The following is a 17,282-nucleotide window of genomic DNA, read 5'->3' as shown; positions in this document are numbered from 1 at the left end:
TTCTATCAAGATAGCTCCATATAAAAGTAGTTCCAGTGAATTGTCATAGGAACAACACATATGTACATATACATAAGCCTATGTGTATCTGTTGTATACATATATATACACATGAGTATATACACATCTGAGTATTTACACAGAAATTATTTATAAATGGGTATAGATATATAGATATAGATCTGTTGTTACTATGAAAATATATATACAGCTTCTGGGGTCACACCTGGCAGTGCTCTACGCTTACTCCTGGCTCCGTGCTCAGGGATCACTCCTTGCAGTGCTCAGGTAACCACAGGCAGGGCCAGAGATTGAACTGGGGTCAGTCATGTGCAAGGCAAGTTCCTAAGACCCACTGTACTACCTCTCCATTCCATCAAAATCACTAAACTATGACATATGCAATTGGCATCAAGAGGTTTGGAAATAGACACAATTGAATCTAAGTAAGTCTACATCTCCCTAAGGGAAGCTAAAATTCCCAAATGTATACTATACTACACTACATAGCAGCCCTCTAACTTTTGAGAAGTTACTGTTACCAGCATCCACTGGCTATTTCAGAGGAAAAGGGAGACCAATTGATCCAGCAAGTTTAATTGAAGATCACTAAGACCTTGTACTGTTTTATAAAGCTGTAGAACTAGAAAACAGAAGAAGGAACAGTAAATTACAAGTTAGCAACCTGGCTGGTTTTACAAAACTATATCCAACTACTGTATTTCTTCTGCCCCCAAGTCAGAAGTGCTTATAAATCACTTTAAAAAAAATTACACTTCAAACCCACTGCCAGATGAAACTCAAGAGTACAAGGACACCTGTCAATCTACAACCTGAACTCTTAAAGATACAAAGAATAAACACTAATGTGTTTATCAAGTTTCTAAATTTGAGTCTCATACTTAAAATCACACACTTCTTTATAACTGTCAACAGAGTTAAAAATGTTCCTCAAAGCTATCCCACAAAAACCGGGTGTGTCTAGATTAGGTCACTAAATATCCATGATTTATATATATTTTAGAATTCTCACTGTCTCTTTAATAAAATATCGATCTTTCATGCAAAAATTATACTGAAATTATTGCAATGGACGATGGCAATAAACACTAGGTAAACAGACATGCACATACAAACACACACATACACAAAAAAATACCAGAAATGCAAAAAAAATAATTACAGTTTAACATGTATTTATACATGAACCCTGAGCCCTTCCTTCACATGGTTCCCAGCTCAGTACCAAAGAGGATAATTATAACCTCTATACCTCTATATAGCTTTAACTCAAAAGAGAAAATGAAGAAAAAAGCATCTGAAAGGGGGAGGGGAGAAGCAGTAATACCATAACCACCAAAATAATTCCACCTCCGGACTCCACCAGGATAGCAACCCACTCGGTCTTATTTTAACCATGGTAGGCTTTTGACAAGAAAAGAACCTAGAACAAAACTTGTGAAATCTGAGACAAAGTCAAATATAAATTTTTACTGTAATATACCTAAATCAGTGTCTCAGCTTTGTCTGGGAGTTCTTTGGTGAAATGAGCAATAGTCACTAGGAGTGACCCATCGGGACCTGATCACTCCAAGGCTCCCACACCCCTACACGAAACTACCCCGCTAGCCAGTATAAGCTTTGTGCCAGGGTGGGTGAAGGCCCTTCCCCATGGAGACTGAGTCACAACTGAGGAGCTGAGGACACATGGATGAATGTGACTCTAGAAAGAGAGCCAAGACCCAGAGCCAGCAGGACCCAGACACCGAGGGACCAGGACAATGAGGGTGAAGTTCTCAAAGCCCTCAGAGCTGGCCTCACCAAAGCCAGACGGTAAGAGTGTGACAGATGGGGGACACTGTCGAGGATGGGTGAACACAGGACAAGGAAGAAGGTAAGTAAGAAACTGTGATCGGAATCATCCTTTATTAGGGTATTCTGTACCCCCTTCCCAAATGCATCTCCCTTAGAATGTGATGTCTTGGAGAATAATAAGCCTGTAAGAGGCAATATGTTAAAATGTGGTCGGTGCTCAGAACTTACTCCTGCCTCTGCACTCAACACTCCTAAAAGGGTTCGTGGACCACATGGGGTGCCAGGGACTGAATCCAGATCAGGTGTGTGCACGGAAAGCACCCTGACCACGGTACCATATCTCCAGCCCATGGTCTCCATATTCAAGGAGGAGGCTGGTACACAGACATCCCATCTGAACAGAGCCAGATGGTCTCAGAGAAACCAACTCTACAGACACCTGATCTAGGACTTCCAGTCCCTGATACCGCAAGGAAATAAACATGCTTGTGATGATCTTCAACTGCAAGAGGACAGCTACGGGCTGCAGGCAGAAGAAAGCTGAAAACCACTGTCCCATCACCTTGGTTACAAGAGATACGCATCCCCAGGGGGAAAGGTGGACAGAGGCTGGTTCAAGTCCCTGGGAGTCTGCTACTCTGCTCCGGCTGCCCGAGTAACAATACACCAATCAACTTTTCCAAAACCTGCCTGGTTCTGCCTCTTCTTCCACAATTAAGGTCTATCTCTGAAAACTGTGGCCTCCTGAGGGCCCATTGTTCAGGGTGCACCATTGAAGTGGCCTCCGGTCACTGTTTGGCTGGAGTCTCCCAACCCTGCCCTTGGCTGTTGTTGCAATGACAATGAGAGTGTGGCACAGTGCCTAGTTGGGGTGCTCACACACTTAGGAGCTTTCTCCATGCAGTCTGTGTGTGTGTGCGTGCGTGTGTGTGTGTGTGTGTGTTTCTTTTGAGTTGTGATGCTCATGGAGGCACATATTTTTAGTCGCAGTCCTCGCGTGCACATAATTCAGTGGGCTGGGGATCACTGAGGCTGTCATGGCTGGGGGTGGGGTGCCCAACCCCAAAACTGCTGGGTCTGTACTCTTCTATGCATGTAGGTGTGAGAGCAAACTCACCTAATGCTTGCAAGTGACACTTTGGTTTTCGGGTCACAAGTAGCTCTGCTCAGGGCTTACTCCTAGCTCTGCACTCGAGTGATCACTCCTGGTGGTGCTCAGGAAATCCTCTGGGTGGTGGGTATCGAACTCTACTGGCCACATGCAAAGCCAGCATCACTTCTCTGGCCCACAAGTGACACTTTTGCCGCTGAGCCATCCCCAGGTGCCTTGAGGCCAGCTGCCAACTCTTCGGTTTAGGAGGGGAGGGGGTTACTGATTTGGGACACACTCAGCAGTGCTCAGGGACTATTCCTAGCTCTATGCTCAGGAAAAACAGTGCAGAGCTCAGGGGATTCTATGTTGTGCCCAGAATTTGAACCAGAGAGCCTCTGTAGCCCCCTCTTGTCACCCACTGAAAGACTCAACTGCCCTGCCCGTGTGGCCTTTCTCCCTGGCTGTTCCCTTCCTGCCTGGCACTCTATATTTTCCTCGCTGGCTTTTCCTTCCTCTGCGTGTCTCATAATTACAATCCTCGCTGTTCCATCTCCCACCTTCCTCTCTTCTCACTCCACCTTCCAAAGAATCTTAGCAACAACTTCAGCCAGCTGTTGGGCCCAGCTGTGGGCCCAGCTGTGGGCGGTGTCTTCCTCCAGGCTTCACAGCCTGGCTGGTCCTCCCCGCTCAGGGCCTGCACTGGAGGAATCTGTTGAACCTCATCTACTGCTTGGAAGACCCTGCTCAGACTCAACCCACCGTCCTGGCCTGCCTGTCCCAGCTCTCCCCGACATGACACAGACCAGAAATCGACAGAGTCCCAGCAGACTCCAACCGTCCCTGCCCCTCCAATCTAGCCCTATATTTAACCTCACTGAACTTGGGGCCATGCTCACGTGAGACATGCGCTCTAGTCCTTTTACCTTTCTCCCCAGACCATCCATTCCTCATGTTCTTAAGATGATTCTCTAATACAACATAGTCCCAGTGAGGTACTGCGTCAAACTGTAAAAGGTTAGCAGTGAGAGACGAATGAGGGAGGAACAGAGGACACTGGAACAATGGTGGAGGGAGGGGAACACTCTGGTGGAGAGTCTGGTGCCGAAATGCTTTACGCATGAGTCTCTACCATTAGCAGTATTGTAAACCATGAGCCTAATTGTTTTTAATTTAAGTTAAAAGGTGTCCTATTGCATGGGAAAAAAATATTTGGTTAACATATTTAAGATTAAGGGCTAAGATCCAAGATATATAAATCAGTCACAAAGATCAACAACAGCAACAAAAAATAGCCCCATCCAACAATAGGGGGAGACAGGAACTCCCATGAAGAAGGCATAAGGACAGCCAGTAAGCACATGAAAACTGTTTATCATCATGCATCACCAGGGACATGCAAACCAAAACAGCAATGTGACATCATCTCAACACCAGTGAGAATGATATCTAACCAAGAACACTAGGAACAACCAGGGTTGGCTGGAATGTAATGAAAAAGGTGCTCTTATGGGAATGTCATCTGGGTCAGCTTCTATGGAAAACAGTATGGAAATGTCTTTAAAAACTAAGAGAAGAGCTTACATACAAGCCAGCAATTCTACTACTTCTTGACATCTATCCCAATAACATAAAAATACTAATTTGAAAAGGTATGTGCACACCTATATTCATCACAGCCCTACGTACAATAGCCAGGACACGGAAACAACCCAAATACCCAGTGACTCCTATGCTCATCTCAGTCCAAAGTGCAATACCCAGGACATGGAAACAACCCAAATGCCCAGGACAGATGAACTTATGGATAGAGAAGGTGTGGTTCATATATATACATCATGGACTATTGTTCAATTATAATAAAAAGATAAAATCTTGGGATTAAGACACTAGACTTGCATGATCTCAACCTCAGTTCGTTCCCCAGCACCACATATGGTCCCTAAGCATGCCAAGAGTGACCCCTGAGAGCAGAGCTAGGAGTATAGCGATTGAGCGTTGTTGAGTATGGTCCAAACCCTGCCGCCATCCATTTCCCCATGCCCCCCCCCAAAAAAAAATGAGGAAGTCTTGACACTTGCTGCAAAGTGGATGGGACCCAGGGAATCATGTTCAACAATGTCAGTGAAAGGAGGAACATCAGATGATCTCATTTATCTGCAGTATGTAGAGAGTCAAAACAAGGGACAGCATCAAACAATAATAAACCCTTAGTTTTTGATTACAAAACTGAGAGTATAAATAGGGAAGGGGGAGAGTGGGAGGAGAAGGAGGAGGTGGGATAGATGTGACATAAAGCCAGTAGTTGAGGGTCTTGGGTACTTTGAAGCTGAAAGTACATTAACTTTACACCGAAAACAAACAAAAAAACACTAACACTATTATAACTGTGTCATATAAAGTTCAAAATTATTAAAAATATATCCTAAGTGAGCTCTAGTCATCCGGGAATTTCTCGAGGGCTTGGTTTCAGGACAACGAACCTTTACTCCGGAATTCCCATCCACTGCCACTCGATCTCTATGCCCCCTTTGTGACACTCATCAATGCAAAATCCCCCAGAATAAAGTTTCCCCCCAAATCCCATTATACTCAGAACCCCAGCTATAAGTTTCTAGACATATGAGATCCTAAAAATTGGTTAATTCTTTCAAGAAATACCAACGAGACGTGTAAACAGCTGTACCATGTAGAACTGGGCCCCCAACATCTGCACGGTGATTAACTGTTCCAGGAAGGAAAGACTGGCATGTACCAGCTGCCGCTGCCAGGAAAGCCAGGAGAGAGCAGGAAGCTGAATCACAGCAGGTGAAATCCCAGGCTCACTAGCAGATAAGGAAAGCTCCTCTTCTCCAGGACAGGATGACAGAAGTGGACAACTCACCTATGCCCAAGTCTGGGAGATGGGAAACAGACCAATTCCCAAGAGAAGAAATGGTACAAGCTTTCCTTTCACACCTTGTGTCACCTATACTTTGATTTTGCTTTCTAAACAGCGAGTATTAGGGCTGGGCAGACAGGTTTGCCATTTCTTCCATACTCATGCTCAACCCTTCCTGTGACTCAATTAAACCCAACAAACACCTCCACCTCTATGGAGTGTGTCTAAGAATCAGTGAGGTGTGCTCACACCACACCTCTGTGGGTGTGCCTAGGACCCAAAGAGCCACGCGGGGGATATATCCCTTCATTCCAAATTGAACTACTATGATAGAGCCAGAGCAATAGTTCAGTAGGTAGTGTCCTTGCACATGGACAACCTGAGTTCAAGCCCGGCACTACATATGGACCCCAAGCACAATCAGGAGTGACCCCTGAGGGCAGAGCCTCAAGGAAGCCCTGAGCACAGCTCAGTGTGGCCCCAAAACAAGCAAAAAGAGAACTAATATGATAAACCCTTCTGAAAAAAACTAACCCCTCTTTATCTTCGTTCTAGCAATCTAGATATTACTATAATATACTAGACTTCCTTGCAGTAGAGAGTTCCCATAATTATATCACATTCAAATTAGGAGACTGTGGCTAGATATTTTTTAATTAACATTATAAATCGTAGAATAACATACAGAAAGTATCACTTTGTTCAAAGCCCGACTGAGTACTGAATTCAAGTGTGACATCTTACTGAAGCAGCAATATTTGTCAAGTCGGCAGTTATTTCACAGAGGCCAGGTTACATCACTGCCACGGCTTGCTCCAAATCCATGATTATTCTGAGATACTAACAAAATGACACTGCTTTAAGAATGCACTGCAAGGCCCAGAGAGAGAGAGCTCAAAGGGTTGGAGCACATCGCCTGGCAAGTGTAAGGCCCCAAGTTCACATGGCACTCTGGTATCACATGGCCCCCAGAGAACCACAAGGAGTGATTCTGTGGCCCTCAGCAGGTCTGTACTGAACCACCCAGTCCAGCAGTCTGGCTGAGTATCACTGGGAAGGGCCCCTGGGCCCTCTGAACATCCCCAGAAAAAAAAACCCCATCCCCAAGAATAAATCCCAGTAGAAAAAAAATATGCCTAGCAAGAAATCAATTCTATTTCTCTACACACCATTAGACACCATTATAGTGCACAGAAGGAAAGTAAGAACTCAATGAGATTCTTTTAAAAATTAAAATCAATGGACAGTGGAGGAGGGAGATGGTGAGATTTGGGTGGGGTTTGGGATGGAAATATCCAAAATATGGTGGTGGGAAGGTATTATAATAGTGGGATTGGTGTTTGAATATTAAATTTAACCAAATATTGTGAACTAGTTTATAAAATAAAAAAATTTTTTAAAAAAAATACTATGTTTTGGTGATTTCTCTCCTTCCAGTTTGGAAAAGTTTAAAAGGTCTGCTACATACCAAAATGGGACCAACGGACAATGCTAAGCAACTTGTGGAAAGATGAAAAAAATTTTTTTCCCTTTCTTGAATGCAAGTTATTTTACTAAATTTATTATGCTCAATGTGTGCTCAGGACTTAAAGACAAGGGTAATATTTATATTTAGGATGTAAAATGTGTCTCTTTAAAATTCATTCTCTATTCTCCGGGGCTGGAGCAATAGCACAGCAGGTAGGGCGTTTGCCTTGCACGCGGCCAACCCGGGTTCGAGTCTCAGCATCCCATATGGTCCCCTGAGCACCACCAGGGGTAATTCCTGAGCGCAGAGCCAGGAGTAACCCCTGTGCATCACCGGGTGTGATCAAAAAGAAAAAAAAAATTCATTCTCACTACCTTAACTCTAAGCATAACCCTGGTCTTTCCCTGCACAAAATCTTCAGGTTTACAACCACTCTTTACAAAAAGGTATGTCTCTTCTGTCATGCAATTTTCACTTTTGCCGTTCTAGATTTAACTAAAGATCCTACTTACCAGTTTTCATTCAAAACAACAAAGCCTTCAAATTCCATAAATCTTCCAAATATACACCTAGCCCCATAATCTATATAGAATGGTTTTATGTAGATGTATATGTGTGTATTTTTAAAATGCTAAATTTCTTATCTTCATAGAGATATTTAAGCTTTCTACTCCATCCTAGGACTAGTTAACAATATTTTTTTTTCTTTTGTGTGAGGTAGTTACAGACTTACAAACTTTTGTGCTTACATTTCAGTCATACAATGATCGAATACCCATCCCTCCAACAGTGCCCATTCTCCACCACCAATGATCCAAGCATCCTTCCATCAGCCCCAGATGAAAACTTTAACTTCAGCTTTTCCTCAGTCTTCCTTCCAGCTTCCCATAGATTCCAGAGCTTAGCTGGTGAGCTCCAGCCGGGGGGAATTTAAGGCACTTAAGTAGATTTTTGAGGATGAAAAATTACATTTGCCAGGTCGGAGCAACAGTACAGCTGGTAAGGCATTTGCCTTGCATGCGGCCGACCGGGGCTTGATCCCCAGCATCCTGCCTGTATAGTCCCCTGAGCACTGCCAGGAGTAATTTCTGAGTGAAGAGTCAGGAGTAACCCCTGAGCATCACCAGGTGCGACCCAAAAAGAAAAAAAATACACTAGCTTTTACAATTAAAACTAATAAAAATCACAGAAACATACACAGCATTTCACAAAGGGAAGGAAAAATGGCTGATTCATGAAATGCATTTTGGAGGAGAAGAACCGAAGACTAAAGAGACACATTAACAGTGAGCAAGTAGCCCACTCAGGCAGCCCAGGGAAGAAATAGGAAGGAAGAGGGTTGACAATGAGACATTCCAAATGGACTTCACAAAAGACCTTTATCTCCATCTGCTAACTTTTGGGGTTACATACCTAAAGACTTTTAAAATACTGGTTCAGGGGCTTGCAAGATAGTGTAGGGATGCATTTGCCTTGCACACAGCCGACCCTGGTTAGATTCCTGGCATCGCATATGGTCCCCCCATACCACCAGAGTGGTGCCTAAGCACAGAGCCAGGAGGAAGCCCTGAGCTCTGCCAAGTGTACCCCCGCTACATACACGGGGGGGTGGGGAGGGAAATCAATTCAGATCAACACCATTACATTTATGCATAAATGGGAAATAAAAACAAGACAGCCTGGACAAAGTCCTCCTTGAGGGGAAACAATGAGATCAAGTCATGCTTCCCACCCTCTTCTGCCCACTACAACCAACCACTTGGGCAACTGATAGCCTGATCTTTGTTCACATGATTTTATTACACTATTATTGACACGGGTCATGTGAACTGTGGAAAGAAGAAGAGCAACAGTCAACCTAGTCATTCTACCAACAACACACTGTTGACATTTTGGTTTATTTCTTGCCATCTTTCTTCATCTTTTTTTTTTTCCAGAGGAGTAACATAAGCCTCGTATCAAATCATAAATTACAGGCACTGCTGGGATGCTAACAGATCTGACTGCCTGGTGGGAGGGGGAGGGGAACCCCAGGCATCCACTTTCAGGAAAGGCTCAATAGCAGCAGGGACATTTACTATTGAGTGCTTGCTCTGAGCCTGATCCTTTGCATTCGAGGGACAGACACAATTTAGCACCTTAAGTCTTTATGACAACCCAAAGAAAATTCTTTCCTACCCAGATTTTGCAGATAAGAAAACTGGAGGCAGAGAGAGATTGAGTCCGAGCCCAAATCTTGACGCTACTAAAGAGCAAACCATTTGCTACATTACCTTCCACTGAGGCCAGGACTTCTCCTGGTCATGCAAGGGAGACCCAGGTTAGGATAGACAGACTTGCCCCTGGTGGGAAGCCTTCAACTGTACCACAGGGATTCTACTCAGGTCAGATTCAGGATGGACCCCTCTCTCGTACCCACACATAAGTTCCAAGGTGTGTCTGAAGAAGCAGCACGGAGAAAATGGAGAGGGCTGAGATGCTGGAAGAGCACAGGACGTTTTGCAGTAAGTGTGGTTCATGTGGTTCTGTCCAAAGAAATAGTTCAGGGGTCAAGGCACGTGCCCTGTACTTTGGTTCAATTCCCAGCACCGCACATGGTCCCCTGAGAACCACCGGGAGAGATCTGTGAGCACAAGCCAGGAGTAAGCCCTGAATATTGTTGGATGTGGGTCCCAAGCCCCCCATCAAAAAGAGATATCCCTTAAAACCGAAACGTTATCAAGTCCCCTCCCAATGTCACAGAACACGAAGTATTCTACTTCTACATAAAGCAGATTCCTATATCTGACCCAACATAGCAGTTCATATATCTTTTTAGGAGTATGTCTCAATACCCTGTTCTCTAAATTAGATTTCAGGCAAATGAGAACATTTTCCTAGATGGCTCTACACATCCGCGGTGGATCGCAACTATGGTCAACTTACTACAATTATAAGCAGATTGCAAAAGAGCTTAAAATAAAAGTCATGCAAATTGGCATGGGCTCAGTGTTTTTAAAGATCAAGTGTTTCCTAAAAACATTTATGCTGCAACTCTAAAATGACTGAAAGGGCGACAATCATTTTGAAGCTCTTTCAAGGGAAAAAGTAATCAGCTAAAAACCATGCGCATTAGCATGCTGAACATTGCAAATAGCACTTCAGGGTCTAATCACACGGCCTTTGAAAGGAGGCAGACTGGAAAAGGAGAGGGAAGGTGTACAATAGGAAATGTCAGTGATTAAGCCAGCAGGGATTTTTCAATTCAAGGTTTTGGCCAGAAAGTTTGTTTTGTTCTTCGGTCCACACCAGGTGATGCTTAAGAGTCACACCTAACAGTGCCGAGGACCATGTGGTGGTAGCAGAGTCTGAACTCTGGGCTCCCTCCTGGATTACACATGCTCCAGCCCTTCGAGCCATCTCCCTCTTTCTTTTCTTTGTTGATGAATGTGTGTGGGAGGGAAAAAAAAGAACCCGTCGAGATAATCATTGAAAACGAGTTCAGGAAATGACAGGTACACACATATAACTTGGTTAATGATAATCTTTTTCCATGTCCTAATTCAATTTTCTAAATATCTCCATAAGGGTGCTGAATTTTGTTGTTGTTTTAAATTATCTTAATAGTTGGATGAATGTGTCCTTCAAAATGCAACGATTCTAACACAGCAAACTTAAGTCTACTATGCCCTCTCAAAGCATCTTGAGTCCATAAAGGATTATAGGGAAGTTCTGGAATGCAGAGACCTGGTCTCCTTCTGGTCTCCTGAGCTATCAAAGTCAGACCCTTAAGCACCACCTGGTGTGGACCAAAGAACAGTTTTAGAAGTTCAGCATTGCTGTTTATCTGATAAGCAAGGGGGAAAGATCCATTTTCACTTATTTCCAGATTTCCATTTCAAAAACTGTCTACCTTACAATAGTACGACTCCCTTCCCCACTCATGCAAAGTAGTTACTTGTCCCCAAGGCCGAGCTCTGCTCTGCAGGGCATTCATTCACACAACTGCACCCCAGGCCCATGCTCAGACCCGGCTCAGCTCACAGAACACGCTAACCCCTGCCCCAGATCCTGGCGAGGGTATTCTCAATCCGAGAGCTGGGGAGAAAGCTCCCAGGCAGGACTGATCCCTCCATCTCCCTTCACAGGGGTTGTTTTCACCAAGTCCCCCTCATTTAGTGAAAAGAGAACGCTACAGGATGAGGAACTTACATACAAGACCCAGAAAAGGAGGAGACACTGAGAAGTATTTTCAACCAAATCTCTAGGCTCTGGACTATCCCAGGAAAGGCACGGGAACCTGGTTCCCAGACAACAGAGGAAGCAATCCTGGAGGCCAGGAGAGAGCAGAGCAGCGGACCTCCAACACCTCAGGGCTGCCCTGGGAATCCCGGGGCAGAGAACACTGCCGCCTGAGGCACGACGTTGTCCCAGAAAGCTAGCAGGTTTGAGGCTTCATCTCAACCCATCCAGAAGTGATCCATTTCCTCCTGTGCAGGCTCCTCTTACAGAAAGGGAACAATGAGATGAAATGGAACCAGCTGCAGAGAACCCTCACCCAACACTTAATCAACAGCAGCATGCATGTCTCATAAAACATGTGTGAGTCATTCACTGGGGACTTGCATTCCTTGTCCCTCGTGCAAATCTGCCTGGGGCCCCCGGGCAGCCTCCATAGCATGGAACTGACGAGTTAGACTGAACACAAGATGCGGACGGAATGCGGGCAGGTATAGTGGCAAGAGAGTAGAAAGACACCAACATCTTGCCACTTGCCAGGGTTAACTAGGTAATCCACTGCTTCCTCCCCTATATTCTCAGGTTCCAAAAGACCCTTCACTCTTTCCTCAGACACCAAATTCACCAGAACACTGTTTCCGAAGATCCAGCCTTCAGAAGCAACTGCCAAAGACCTGACCTTCATCTCTGGCTGGAGGAAATGAAACTGTGGAAGGAACCAGCGCTGTGCTCATTTTCTCCGATACGTCATGCATTGCTTTCCAGCTTTGGCAGGGACCTTGGTCACCAAAGCTATAACCATGATTTTGCAACATCAGCTCCCCCGACTCAACAATCTGCATTTCAGCAACCATGGAGGGACGCAGGATTTGCCTCCCGGCTTTCTAATGCATGGCCTTGCATCAACTGTGTGTTTTAATGTGGACTGATGAAGATGACACCAATACCCAAAGAGAAAACTCTGCAAGAATGAAGTACCCAGGTACCTCAGGCCTTCTCAACCAAGAGAGCCAAGATTGCTCCCTGTCAGACAGAACTCAGTAGCCAGGAATCAGCTGGCCTCCCTAGCTGGGAAAATTTAATGGGGTGAGGAAACAAAAGTGAACGCCACCTGCTCACATCCCTAAAAAGCCTCCCCCCCCCCAAAAAAAAAACAAATGTTCCAGATTAAAACAATCAAACAAAAAAGGTAGCACTTCTGGGTCTTCGAAGTCTTGAGTTAAAAATAAAAGGCCAATGCTGGTCCCTTTGCCCAGGTGCATTCTGAATAAATGATGAGGCCACGTGTTAAAACTCCATCCCACTGGGTGGTCGCTCATGGGTCAAGGCCAGGTGCCATCCAGCACTTTCCATTCCTCCCCCAAAGACAGACAGACACCTCCTCCGACTCCCTCTGCTCACTGAGGCCTAAGCACACCCACTTCCCCTGGCGAGAAGAGATGCACAGGAACCCTGGGGACCGGGAGTTCCCACAGAGCTCAGCAAGGATGATCTCAGAGGATACTGTAGAGGCAGACCCTTGACACTTCCCTGCGGAAGAATGTCTTCTGTAAGGGGCGACTGCCAGGACACAGAGCACGTGCTGGGAAAGTCTACAGCCTGCTGCTACGTGTGTTTCCAACTCTGATGTCCCACTTCCTCTTTATAATCGCATTCCTTCCTTCTGCGTTTCTCCTCTTTAAAGACACTCAGGCATTGGGTGTCCATAAAAAAGCTAAGTATGGGGTTTGAATAAAGGCTGTCAGATAAAAAGGGCTGCACTGGATTTCACTAACTATAAAATGCCTGAACGATTATATAAGATGCGCTCTGTTCCCGCTACTTTTAAGTGCTTCCAAGAAAGAACCTTGTTTTCGAATGCTGGCAATCTTGACTTTTTAAAAATAAAGTTTCATTCACTGAAGCTTATTCACACAAGCTAGCACACAGCAAAAGGAGGTTTCCAAACACCAGCTGAGCTGCGATGTCACTCATCTGGACTTCCAAGCCTATAGGGCAAGTGGTTTTCAGAAGATCAACGATGATGGTGTGAAAATCATTTGAAATCTGCAAAGGGCTCATCAAATAGGTCATCGAACTGTTGCTGAACTGAGCATAAAAAATGCTGCTGCTCAATGGACACTACAGAGTACAGGCCAAGCACTCAGACATAAAGTACAAGACTCACTCCTACCACTTGGGAACCAAGACAGCAAAATTCCTTATCTCTGACTGAACTGTAAAACTGAGACAATGCCCACTTCTACCGAGTGTTGTGAGAATAAATCAGTGTACAGATTTTTTTTTAAAGCACACAAAAAACTTCTAAGTGACAACTCTAAGTAGTTATTCTTTTATTAATATCAAATGTCCAGCGATTGAAAACAGAAGAGATGGAGGAGACTTAGAGTATTTCACCCAAACAGAAGAATAAATGCTAAAAAAAATTCATATATATATGTATATATATGGTTAGCACGGGCTGGAGCGGTAACACAGCGGTAGGCCGTTCGCCTTTCACGCGGCCGACCCATGTTCGATTCCTCTGCCCCTCTCGGAGAGCCCAGCAAGCTACCGAGAGTATCACGCCCACACGGCAGAGCCTGGCAAGCTATCCGTGCATATTGGATATGCCAAAAACAGTAACAATAAGTCTCTCATGACAGTGAGTGATGGTTAGCACATCCGGAAAACTGATTTTGGGCCAAAAACCCTTTTCCGCACCCTGCTCCTTCCCTTACTTGGATCAGAAGTCCCCTGCTGTTTGCAGAACTCCCCAACAACTAGGGGGAGTCCAAGGCAAGTCCAGGTGGAAGAAAGTGATGATGGTTCCCAGAAAGGGGGTGTAGCCCCTATGAAACACGTTTCATTGCAGGGCACTCCAACTATAGCCGATAGCCACAGAAGAGGATTCATTGGTCTCTGGCAGCAGTGAGTTTTCAACTATGCTTCAAGTGAAGTGCAGTGAGTACCAAGAAGGAATCCAACTGTGCAGTACCTTCCAGAACAATTTGCAAGATCAAGGAAACTGAGAGAACTCTCTCTGTTCACTGCACAATGTTTTGCCAGACAGCGTGTTACTCCTAACGACAAACAGCTTGACAGCTGGCCAACATCCCACTTCAGCTTCACATCATAATGGCTCCTGAGGACAAGTCCCACTGCTTTTCAGCCAGGCCTAAAAATCTGACCACATCCTCCACGGAAAAGACAAAAACCCTCGGCAGCAACTAGTACAGCTCTTTTCCATTACCACTTGTGGGCAGGGAACGTGCTCTCCTCCCCCCACCCCCAGAGTAAATGCCTCTGAATGCCTTCTGCAATTAAGAGGCTTTCAGACCCAGTGGTTTCCAAATGAACGGCTAAATAGGATGGTTTAACAGTAGACCCTCAAGGGCTTATCAAGAAAGCAAAGGCAGGGGTGACACTCCAGTCCCTGAAACCAGAAACTTATAACTGAATGTCTCCTAAATTATCACCGCAGTAATTCTAACCTTCAGTCTGACTTTGGGTTCCTTCCATCAGTGTCTCACAGGCACAAAGCATGAATGCCTGGAAATGTCAGCCTCCTCCCCAAACAGTTTTGCCTGGAATACTCCATTCAAAAAACACTCATCATTCAATCCCCCAAGATTCCCTCCCAGGTCAGCCAATCCTCCGGGGATTGGCTGATTCCAATCTAGCAAGGGTCACTTAACAAATGCCTGACATATTACATTTAATTCTACCTCCCCCTTTAAAAAAGAAAAAAAAAACACTCACCATAATGGTAAGTGTTCTCTTTCTCATTCCAGACTACCCACACAGGGAGACAGAAAACACAGATGTTGTTGGCTTCCCAACTCAAAATCCCAAAGTTTGGGGTGTGGGGTGTGCTTTCTGGAAAGGGTTTTCAATTCAGCGTTACATCATTGATTCACTTATTCAGCAATGTCTAATTTTCTGGGAGACCCACCCTCCCAACATTCACTAGGTATACACACAGATTCCCACTGGCACAGCAAACACACAAATAAATAGCCTAACTCATATCAGGAGGGGAGCAACAACAAAAGTTTTCCATTGTAATGAACGAGGATTTGATTTTAGCAAACTAAGATCGGGAGCGCCAAGAACTCAAGGAAGTACCCAACTTGTTGCAGCAACAAACGCACTGGGGCACGCTGAACAAAAGCATTACAAAGACGCTCCAGAAATCCGCAGGCCCCTGGACTCATATGTTGGGTGTTTGTAATCAACTCTCCGGCGCACGCTCAGCAAGCCCCTCTCTCCTTCCCTCCCCCCCTCACCCACCCCCCGCCAGGCCCGCCCCTGGCACCCTCCAGGACTCGGGTTCCCAATCTGGTTTCCATTCCAGTCCCGCCCCACTCCCCTGCCCTCTCGGGCACTGCGAATCAATTCCATCCCGGGCAGGAAACGGGAGCCCGGGCAGCCCCTCCGCCGCGGCGGAACAAAGGAGGAGAGCGCAGCTGCACGCGCAGGAAGCCCCGTCGGGTCCCCAGCCCCCTCGGCCGGCCCCGCCGGCGCCGGAGCACGCCGCACCTGAACCCCACTCCCCAGGACGCCCCATTGTTCTCCCTCCGCTTTCCTTCCCGGAGTGGCCACCACCACCGCCACCACCACCACGTCCTTCCCTAGAATCCGCGGGCCAGGAAGCAGCTGTTGGGTCGGAGGGATGGAGCGGGTGGGTGCAGGCGAACCGCGGGGGCGATCGGACTCCCACTTTTGCCCACAGGTACGCGGGAAGCTCGGGGGCAAAAGTCAGCGCAACTTTAGTTTCCCCGGCGGTGTCCTTTCCGCCACCACCGCACCCTGCCGCCACCCCCCCACCTCCGCCTACTCCAAGCATCTGCAGAGTCGCGACCCCCCCTACCCCGGCACCGCGACCCCCCGTGTGCGCGGGGGAGCTCTCCGCAGCAGCACCGCCCTCCTCGCCCGGGAGGAGCGAGCTGCAGACCCCGCTAACCTCGCGCGGTGCTTGGGTCCCCCCTCTCTCCCTCCCCCCACCCTACCACCCACCCGTAGAAACCCGGGGTGGGGGGCACAAAGAGCGGGGCGACCGTCTCGCCGGCCCTCGAGGGCGCCGCGGGCGTGGGGGGCGAGAAGAGGGGTGTCCAAGCCCGGAGAGCCCGGGGGAGGGAAGAAGCGGGGAAGCGCTCGAAATACCTCGGTGGGCGCTGCCTCGCCGGAGTCGTCCCTTCCCGGGGGTCGCAGGCCCGCTCGGAGGCTGCGGGGTGGGGGGGATGAGGGGGCTTCCCGCTCAGTCCCGGCTGCTGGGCGGACGCGGTCCCACGGCTGCCAGCGCTCTGCAAGGCGCGCCCCGCGCTCCCCTGCACGCGCCGGCCACTCCCCCTCTCCGCCGCCGGCCCAGGGGCTGGCCGAGGGGCGGGGGCGGCGACCTCGCAGCCCGGGATTCGCCCCTCCGAGCCCCGCACCGAGGGGAGCCGCCGCCTCGCCGGCCCACTCACCTCCGGCGGCACAGCGCCCCCAGGTGAGCGCGGGCAGCAGCCTCGGCTGCGGGGCTCAGCCCGGCCCGGGGGGTCCAGTCCTGGGGCGGGGAGTCCCCAACACCAGCTCGGGCACGATCCTGCCGCGGTTCAGAACGCCCGGATTTACGGACATCCAGGGAGAAAGGCGACTGCTGGGGGCGAGGGGGAGATCCTGGCGAAGAGCGGAAGTGTTCTCGATATTTCCTCCTCCCCTAGATTAAAAAAAAAAAAGTGCTCAAGCATCCTACAAAAAAACATGAATGTGACCCAAAAAAAGAAGAAGAAAAGTGTTCGGTATGGCAGTGTGTCTTTTTTTTTTTTTCCTCTTACCGCTTCACTGCT

General features: G+C 47.2%; 1 protein-coding gene across 4 annotated transcripts in view; it reads right to left on the bottom strand.

Annotated features, from left to right (window-relative positions):
- The window catches only part of MYO1B (myosin IB), a 194,660-nt gene extending 177,614 nt beyond the window's left edge, over positions 1-17,046 (bottom strand). For 3 of the 4 annotated variants that reach the window (XM_055122357.1, XM_055122359.1, XM_055122360.1), the window contains exon 1: positions 16,618-16,907. The gene's annotated coding sequence lies outside the window, so the exon portion shown is untranslated. The other variant, XM_055122358.1, reaches the window with a different exon arrangement.
- Between the last annotated feature and the right edge of the window lie 236 nt (positions 17,047-17,282).

Source organism: Sorex araneus, chromosome X (assembly GCF_027595985.1).
Source record: "Sorex araneus isolate mSorAra2 chromosome X, mSorAra2.pri, whole genome shotgun sequence".
Classification (NCBI taxonomy): Eukaryota; Metazoa; Chordata; class Mammalia; order Eulipotyphla; family Soricidae; genus Sorex; species Sorex araneus.
This window is presented reverse-complemented; position numbering and strand designations above follow the sequence as displayed.